Source organism: Hyla sarda, chromosome 1 (genome assembly GCF_029499605.1).
Source record: "Hyla sarda isolate aHylSar1 chromosome 1, aHylSar1.hap1, whole genome shotgun sequence".
Lineage (NCBI taxonomy): Eukaryota > Metazoa > Chordata > Amphibia > Anura > Hylidae > Hyla > Hyla sarda.
Genome location: NC_079189.1, coordinates 295,550,038 through 295,559,601, shown reverse-complemented (window position 1 = coordinate 295,559,601; position 9,564 = coordinate 295,550,038). Strand labels below are relative to the sequence as shown.

At 44.9% G+C, this 9,564-nt stretch overlaps 1 pseudogene; it reads left to right on the top strand.

Moving 5' to 3' along the window:
• The first annotated feature begins 285 nt into the window (after positions 1–285).
• On the top strand, positions 286–359 carry LOC130344541 (U2 spliceosomal RNA; annotated as a pseudogene).
• The last annotated feature ends 9,205 nt before the right edge of the window (positions 360–9,564 follow it).

Below are 9,564 nucleotides of genomic sequence, written 5' to 3'. Positions count from 1 at the left end.
GTGGCTAAGGGGTTAGCACTGCTGCCTTGCAGTGCTGGGGACGTGGGTTCAAATCCCACTAAGCACAACAATAAATAAAGTGTTATTATTATTATAATAACATCAGCAGAGAGAACTTTGCTCGTGATGTCATCAGAGAGCATTCCAAAAAGAAAAGGGTTTCCTCTGTATTATTCAGCAGCTAATAAGTACAGGAAGGATTAAGATTTTTTAATAGAAGTAATTTACAAATATAGAAGTCATTTAAAAAAAAGGGTTTTCACCAGAGTACCCCTTTAAAGGGGTTCTCGACCTTTTGGCTAAGATCAAGTGTAGTATCTGTTCTTATCAGTTTCATGCTGGTGGCAGGCGACGCCAGTGTGGAGCTGGTGGGGATGGGTGCTGCATGGTAGGGAGCAGGTGTACTGGGGCGTTCCAGGGCTGGTTCTGAGGAATCAGCCTGACGGCTGCCCCGATGTTACTTGCTTCCTCCGGGTCTCGCAATGAGGCTGAGAGGGTTTAGAGCCGAGGTACTTTTGTGCCTCAGGGAGTGGTGACCCCGAGGTGCCGAAACTCACTGGGTGTACTGGCTAACTGAGTGGAAGCATGGGCACCATAATCTCTTCACCTTGTGGCACTCACCTCTTGATTCCCGGCCTTCTGGCTAGGATCAGAGACATTTTTATAGATCCGGCTGGATGTCCGGGCAGTATATCTGCACACATTCACTTATTTCTTTTTGTCTCACTGTGTCACTTTTTGCGTGTTGTGTGTCCACAGGATTTGTCAGAAGCCCTTTTGGGTGTCCCTCCTGGCGGTCTAGGCGAGGTGTGTGTGGCCATTAGGTTCCGCACCTCCCTGCAAACACCCCTGGTACTCCTGCCTTGGCAGGGTACCTACCGTTATCGGCTCTGCGGGCAGATACCTTGGCTAATGCAAAGGGGGATGCCGGGAGCATTTGTGGTCCCTTAGTAGCTTCGGCGAAAAGGGACATCGAACCTGGAACCTCGCAGGTACCTTTTGGTCCGGAGACGAAGGGTAAGGTTTGTTGGGGGGCCTCTCTCCTATCAGAGAAGGGCTTGCGATAGACCGCATCCTCTGTGCACATTTTTTTTTGTTTAACACGTTTGCACTTTTTCTTGCACTTTGGGTGATTCGAGAGCATGTTCCTTGGCTCTTAGATAAAAAAAAAAAAAAAAAAAAAAGATTGTGGTTATTCTTTACTTAAGATAGACATATGTAGGTCAATTGGTACTTAGGAAAGTGTTTGAACTGGGGTCAAGTGGATTCCATATATGGGCAACTAGGTCAATTGGAACAGGAAGGATTGTATAAAGTGTAATGTAGTAGGAATGAATGGAGGGGTTGTAAATTACACAGTTCGCCAGTAGATGGCAGCAAAACATTACAATTTAGCAGGAGATGGTATAATGCATAGAAATAAGTCAGACACCCAGTTTTTTGGGATAGCTAGGTGTTTGTGTGGATAATGGTGTTATCATAACTATAAAAAATGTAAACAAAAATAAAGAAAAAAAATAAAGTAATATAAATAAAACTAAGGGAAAAAAAAACGTAGTAGTGGCATCAAATAATAATAGTGTTAAAATAATAACATCATAGTATCTTACCAGCTTGCATGAGGTAGTTTAATAGGATAGATAAGAAAAAACTATTTTTTATTGGAGGAATTCTCCGTATAATTTTGGGAATCTGGGTACATGATCAATGGGGCAAATCGTAAAGGGGTCTTCTTCATCATCCGGGTGCTGTTCGGTACAATGTCTTGAGATACTGTGACGTAAAAATGTCTTTTTACTGTTGTTCCTATGTTTATTAAGGCTACAGTGGAGTTCCTGTGTTGTCCTTCCCACATATTGCTTCTTGCATTTGCAGGTGATCAGACATATGATGAAGCTGGATTTGCAGTTAAAAAAGCTTTTGATTGGGAATTCCTCACCATTGGTGGTGCTTTTACAGGTTTTTTGATTGTGTGCTATGTTCTTACAGCATAGACATTTTGTGCTCCCGCATTTACATGTTCCCTTTTATGGGTAAGGTACTGATATTGTTTTTGAGTTTGATCTGTTGCTTCGGTTTACTTGGGACCAACATATTTCGTAGGGTTGGGGCTCTTCTGAAGGTAATGTTGGGTTTGTCCGGAAGAATGGGTTTCAGTACTGGGTCAGTTTGTAGTATGTACCAATGTTTGCTGAGTGCTGTGCGAATGGCATTGTGTGCACAGTTGTATGTGGGGATGAAGTTCAAACAGATGTTTTCTGTTGTGTCGGGGAACACGGTTTGGGGTTCTTTTGGTTTGAGACAGTCATCTTGAGTGAGTATCTTTTAGGAGGGGTTCAGGGTATCCTTTTGCTTTGAATCTGTTCTGTAGGGTTTTGGCTTGTTGTTCGAAAATGTTATTCCTGGTACAGTTTTTGCGAATTCGCTTGTAATGACTGAATGGTACGTTTGTGCGCCACATTTTGTAGTGTCCACTGTCGAATGCCAAGTAGCTATTTGAATGTACTTTCTTGAAATGGGTTGCTGTGATTTCTCCATTTTCATTGCTGATCTCGAGGTCAAGGAATTCTATTTTCTCGCTGGAATGATTGGATGTAAGTTTGATCACCCAGTCGTTGTGGTTGATGTTCCCCTCAAAAAGTCGGATGAGGTGTGGGGGCCCTTTCCATACCAGGAAGAGGTCGTCTATGTAGCGTCGGTATAAGTGAATAGGCTGGATCTATAAGATTGTGATATTTTTTTTGCCCATTGAAGCCAATAGGCCCATTGTGGTCTATGGAGAGCTTGCAGCAAGTGGGGCAGACAGCTAAACAGCAAGGTCCTGGTAGTAGTGTGGATGGGAGACCCCAGTGTGGGTTCAAGTCCCGGGTTGAGATTTAATATTGTGGTTATTCTTTCGCCTCCCCCTTACTTTTCGCGTGGCCCCCTTGCAACTTGCACCACACGCACCGCTCTTGTACACTGTAATGTGGTCTGCGACACATGAATACAGTCCGTTACTTTCTGAGGGGGAGTACAATTTCAATAGTGGCAACAGCAGTAGGCACACACCCGAATCCTGTTCGTGCGATGCCAAAAAGGCTATGTGGTAACCTTGGGCCTTGTGGGGTGTAGGGTAGTTAGGATGTTGCTGTGCTGTTCAGAATAATAAAGGGCGCTGTTAACCCTTGTCACTCGTGACGCCAGGGTGCAGGTTAAATTCTGTAATCTTGATAGGCCTATTGCCACCCTTCCCAAGAGCAATAGGTGATGCAGAAATAAAGGATTGTCCACAACCACTGTTAACTGAAAACTTGCAGGAACTTTTACTGAAGAATTTCTGTACATGTAGTAATAGTAACAGTCCAGATAACAGAGTCTCTATAGATATAGCTGAGCAGCGATTGACATTTGGTTGGGATCAGATAAGCTCAATTTAGCTTCTTAGGGATTTTGTAGCATTGATCCGCTGGATTTAAGGGTGCGTTTAGGTCCAGTGATCTTGCGGTCAGTAGCGGGGAATTGCTTAGTATATCCGCTATGTTAGAGGCCGAGGCCGCAAGGCTTTGGCCTAGTAAATTGTCTTGTAAGCTGCGGAGGTCCTACCTCTTCCAGAATCAGCAACCCAAGACAGAGATCAAGATGGCGCAGTTCCCCTATATGGGCAGGGGCTGGCCGTTTTGGATTGGTCCATAACAACTGTCACTCACCGTTACAGTGCATTGTGGGTGAACACGTCATGGAAACCTCCAAAGGTCCTGTAGCAAAACCATAGAGTTGTAACCTAATCACGTGATCCGCAGGTCCTGCTACACTGAACAGGTAGGCAATTAAATATATACACATTTATACTTATATTTATAAGAACATCTATATAGTCATAGACTAACTGAGGGGTGACAAGGGGATAACTATAGGAGAGGGACCCTGACGTTCCTAGGGACTCTGACTGTGGGGACCTCTACAAAGGTAACGTATTAAATACGGTACCGGGGCACCACATCAGTGTACAGGGCCCCGCTTGTCCTCGGTGTACAGGGCCCCGCTTGTCCTCGGTGTTCAGATCCCTGCCTGTCCTCGGTGTACAGATCCCTGCCTGTCCTCGGTGTACAGATTCCTGCCTGTCCTCGGTGTACAGATCCCCGCCTGTCCTCGGTGTACAGATCCCCGCCTGTCCTCGGTGTACAGATCCCCGCCTGTCATCGGTGTACAGATCCCCGCCTGTCCTCGGTGTACAGATCCCCGCCTGTCCTCGGTGTACAGATCCCCGCCTTTCCTCGGTGTACAGATCCCCGCCTGTCCTCGGTGTACAGAGCCCCGCCTGTCCTCGGTGTACAGAGCCCCGCCTGTCCTCGGTGTACAGAGCCCCGCCTGTCCTCTGTGTACAGAGCCCCGCCTGTCCTCGGTGTACAGAGCCCCGCTTGTCCTCGGTGTACAGAGCCCCGCTTGTCCTCGGTGTACAGAGCCCCGCTTGTCCTCGGTGTACAGAGCCCCGCTTGTCCTCGGTGTACAGAGCCCCGCTTGTCCTCGGTGTACAGAGCCCCGCTTGTCCTCGGTGTACAGAGCCCCGCTTTTGCTCGGTGTACAGATCCCCGCCTGTCCTCGGTGTACAGATCCCTGCCTGTCCTCTGTGTACAGAGCCCCCCTTGTACTCGGTGTACAGAGCTCTGCCGAAGAAGTGCCCTGATCTCTCTGCCAGCTTTCTCAGTCGGCATCTGCATGGACACATAAACAGGCTAACCTGGCCAGGTGGGTGGCTTATGAATTGTATAATTGTATGTATCTTCTACCTGCCTTTCACCGCTCCCTACATGATGGAACAGTCTGACTTAGTTATATGTGAAATATAACTTATATCTCTGACTGTGCCATCATGTAGGGGGCGGTAAAAGGCAGATAGAAGATGGAGTAGGCTTCCCAGCAGCACAGAGTATCTCAGACAGTCTGCCTCACTACGGTTCCCTCCAGAAATACTCTGTGCTGCTGTGCTATTTCTGTAATAAATCTAAGAGGCCTCACCCAAGCAGGAGGCAAAAAGGCAAAGTGTGTGGCTTATAAATGGACTAGTTGCTATTTTCTACCTGCCTTTCACCGCTCACTATATTATGACACAGTCAGAGATGAGTTATATATCTGACTGTGCCATCATGTAGTGAGCAGTGAAAGGCAGGTACTCCGGTGAAAAACTGTTTTTTTATTTTTTTTATAAATCAACTGGTACCAGAAAGTTAAAGGGGTACTCCCATGGGAAACTTTTTTTTTTTTTTTTAAATCAACTGGTGCCAGAAAGTTAAACAGATTTGTAAATCACTTCTATTAAAAAAATCTTAATCCTTCCATTACTTTTTAGGGGCTGTATACTAAAGAGAAATCCAAAAAAGAAATGCATTTCCTCTGATGTCATGACCACAGAGCTCTCTGCTGACATCATGACCACAGTGCTCTCTGCTGACATCTCTGTCCATTTTAGGAACTGTCCTGAGCAGCATATGTTTGCTATGGGGAATTTCTCCTGCTCTGGACAGTTCCTAAAATGGACAGCAGAGGTCAGCAGAGAGCACTGTGGTCATGACATCAGAGGAAATGCATTTCTTTTTTGGATTTCTCTTTAGTATTCAGCCCCTAAAAAGTACTGGAAGGATTGAGATTTTTTAATAGAAGTTATTTACAAATCTGTTTAACTTTCTGGCACCAGTTGATTTAAAAAAAAAGTTTTCCACCGGAGTACCCCTTTAAAGGTGAGTGGAGGCTGGAGTCAAGTTGGACTGGGTATCGCAGACAGAGATCCCAAGTTGGCACAAAAAGGAGGAGTTCAGTGTTTTAAGGCACTTGGGGGGAGATTCATCAAAACCTGTCCAGAAGAAAAGTTGCTGAGTTGCCCATAGCAACCAATCAGATCATTGCTTTCATTTTTGAAAAGGCCTCAGAAAAATGAGAGAAGCAATCTGACTGGTTGCTATGGGCAACTGGACAACTTTTCCTCTGCACAAGTTTTGATAAATCTCCCCCTCGGTGTAGTTAAGGTGATTGGCATTGCCATCCCTCAAAGTACCCCATAGCCTCAAGCGCACTGCACCCCCTATTCCTTTCTATGGCAAATATTCATATGCATACTGGGCGGGAATAGGGGTGGGGCAGAGGTGGGGCCAGGGGTGGAGTCTTGCTGGGGGCCCTTGCTTTATTTGGTCTGGGGCCCTGGGTGGTGTCGGTCCTCCCCTGACAGGAAGTGATAGAAGAGATACAATTCATATGCAGGGGATTGAAATGGCACAGGAACCCTGCCTGTTTGGCAGCTCGGGCCATGGCCGCCAAGGCTGGTGCAAGGATTTTTGTCACCCTAGGCAATACCTCATTTTGCCGCCCCTTTGTCTCTGGCCCTTGGCCCTCACCCTTATTTGCACCGCCCCACCTTTTTAACCCCTTAAGGACCCAGCCAATTTTCACTGTAGGACCCGGCCATTTTTTGAACATCTGACCACTTTCACTTTAAGCATTAATAACTCTTGGATGCTTTTACCTTTCATTCTGATTCCGAGATTGTTTTTTCGTGACATATTCTACTCTATATTAGTGGTAAAATCTTGTTGATACTTGCATCGTTTCTTGGTGAAAAATTCAAAAATTTTATGAAAAAATAGAAAATTTTGCATTTTTTTTAACTTTGAAGAAAAATGAATATTCCAAATAAATTATATATTGATTCACATATACAACATGTCTACTTTATGATTGCATCATAAAGTTGACATATTTTTACTTTTGGAAGACACCAGAGGGCTTCAAAGTATAGCAGCAATTTTCCAATTTTTCACAAAATTTTCAAAATCGAAATTTTTCAGGGACCAGTTCTGTTTTGAAGTGGATTTGAAGGGCTTTTATATTTTATATTCGAAATGCCCCACAAATGACCCCATTATAAAAACTGCACCCCTCAAAGTATTCAAAATGACATTCAAAAGGTTTGTTAACCCTTTAGGTGTTTCACAGGAATAGCAGCAAATTGAAGGAGAAAATTCAAAATCTTCATTTTTTACACTCGCATGTTCTTGTAGACCCATTTTTTTAATTTTTACAAGGGGTAAAAGGAGAGAAATCTTCCTAAAATGTGTAACCCAATTTCTCTCGAGTAAGGAAATACCTCATGTGTATGTCAAGTGTTCGGCGGGTGCACTAGAGGGCTCAGAAGGGAAGGAATGACAGAGGGATTTTGGAGAGTGAGTTTTTCTGAAATGGTTTTTGGGGGCATGTTGCATTTAGGAAGCCCCTATGGTGTCAGGACAGTAAAAAAAAAAACCCACATGGCATACTATTTTGGAAACTACACCCCTAAAGGAACGTAACAAGGGGTCCAGTGAGCCTTAACACCCCACAGGGGTTTCACGACTTTTCGTTAAATTTGGATGTGTAAATGATTTTCTTTTTTTTTTCCACTAAAATTCGTTTCCCCCCAAATTTTAAATTTTTAAAAGGGTTAATAGGAGAAAATGCCCCCCAAAATGTGTAACCCCATCTCTTCTGAGTATGGAAACACCACATATGTGGAGGTCAAGTGCACTGCGGGCGCACTACAATGCTCAGAAGAGAAGGAGTCATATTTGGCTTTTGCAAATCAAATTTTGCTGAAATGGTTTTGGGGGGGCATGTCCCATTTAGGAAGCCCCTATGGTGCCAGGACAGCAAAAAAAAAAACACATTGCATACTATTTTGGAAACTACACCCCTCAAGGAACGTAACAAGGGGTACCGTGAGCCTTAACACCCCACAGGTGTTTGACGACTTTGGATGTGTAAATTAATTAAAAATTTTTTTTTTACTAAAATGCTGTTTTTCTCAAAACTTACATTCTTACAAGGTGTAATAGAAGAAAATGTCCCCCAAAATGTGAAACCCCATCTCTTCTGAGTATGGAAGTACCCCATGTAAGGATGTCAAGGGCTCTGCTGGCGCACTACAATGCTCAGAAGAGAAGGAGTCACATTTTGCTGAAATGGGGGGGCATGTCACATTTAGTGCCAGAACAGCAAAAAAAAATAAAAAATTGTAAATACATTTCTTTGGAGTAAGGACATACCTCATATCTGGGCGTAGATCGGTTCTGCTCACTGGTCACGGAGGAACAGGAGGGCAGTCAGGAGCCTGGAGCTTCTAGACAGCTGCCTATGGAGCCAGAACAGTGGGACCCCCCCCTCAAGGGGCATTATATGGGGTACACTAATAACTAACAAGGGTTACAGTGGGACATAAAATTATAAAACAGGATATGTTCCAAGAATGATGACCCAGAGCATAGCCAAAACTAAAAAAAATATGCCCACCCCAAACCCTATGCTCTGAATCATCATTCTGGGAATGTGACGTGTGTGGCCGTCCCTAACCTGTTGCCTCAAATGCGCACCCCGCTCAGGTGGAGAGAGCGCTGCGCATTTGAGGCAACATAAAAAGTCCCCGATGATAGTGACTCAGTGACCCATGACCCATTTTTGGAAAAAATACCCCCTGAGGTCTTATCAGTTTATTTATTTTTTTTTTTTTTATGAAATAGTTTTTTGGGGCAATTTAGTGGTTTTATGGGGTTAAAATTTGGAATGTACTCTGGACTTGGTACATTGGGGTCAAATTATGGAAAATTTAAATGAAGAGGGAAAATTTTGTACTCCATGGAAGTGTGATACTCCCTGAAGCAGTCCTTAATGCAGAGGCCCGGATGATCGGGGCAAGTGTCACACTGAGTGGTGGTGTCCTTCCGTATCCCCCTCCTGTTACACACTCTGCATTTTTTCTGGGATCGTTCCTTCTTTCCAGTGTGGAGGACCTCACCTGGAAAGTGTTGGCCTGGGACGATCCTGGCACCTATTACTCCAGTTCCTTGGGAAGTCCGGCCTGCTCTTTCCCGGTCAGCAAAGATCAGGACCTTTAGGACTTCTTCTTGGAACTGGAGGTATGTCCCTGTGTTGCCAGCGTTCCCGTACAGTACAAAAGAGTTGTACATGGCAACCTGCACCAAGTAGACCGCAACTTTTTTGTACCATATACGTGTTTTCCGCATGGCCATGTATGGCTTGAGGACTTGATCTGAGAGATCAACTCCCCCCATATACTGATTGTAGTCCAGAATACAATCAGGCTTGAGGACCGTTGTTGTGGTACCTCGCACAGGGACAGGTGAGCTGCCGTTACCATGAATAGTGGTCAGCATAAGGACATCCCTCTTATCCTTATACTTGACCAGCAACAGGTTTTCATAGGTAAGGGCACGGGACTCACCCTTGGAAATAGGTGTCTGGATCAAATTTAGAGGGAGGCCTCTCTGGTTTCTCCGCACGGTCCCACAAGCGGACGTCGATCTGGCGGCAAGGGATGTGAAGAGAGGGATGCTGGTATAAAAGTTGTCCACGTACACGTGGTAACCCTTATACAGCAATGGGTACATAAGGTCCCAAACGATTTTCCCGCTAATACCCAGAGTGGGGGAACAATCTGGGGGTTCAATACGGGAATCTTGTCCCTCATACACCCTAAACTTGAGAGTGTACCCGGAGGTACTCTCACAAAGTTTATATAGCTTCACGCCATACCGCGCCCGC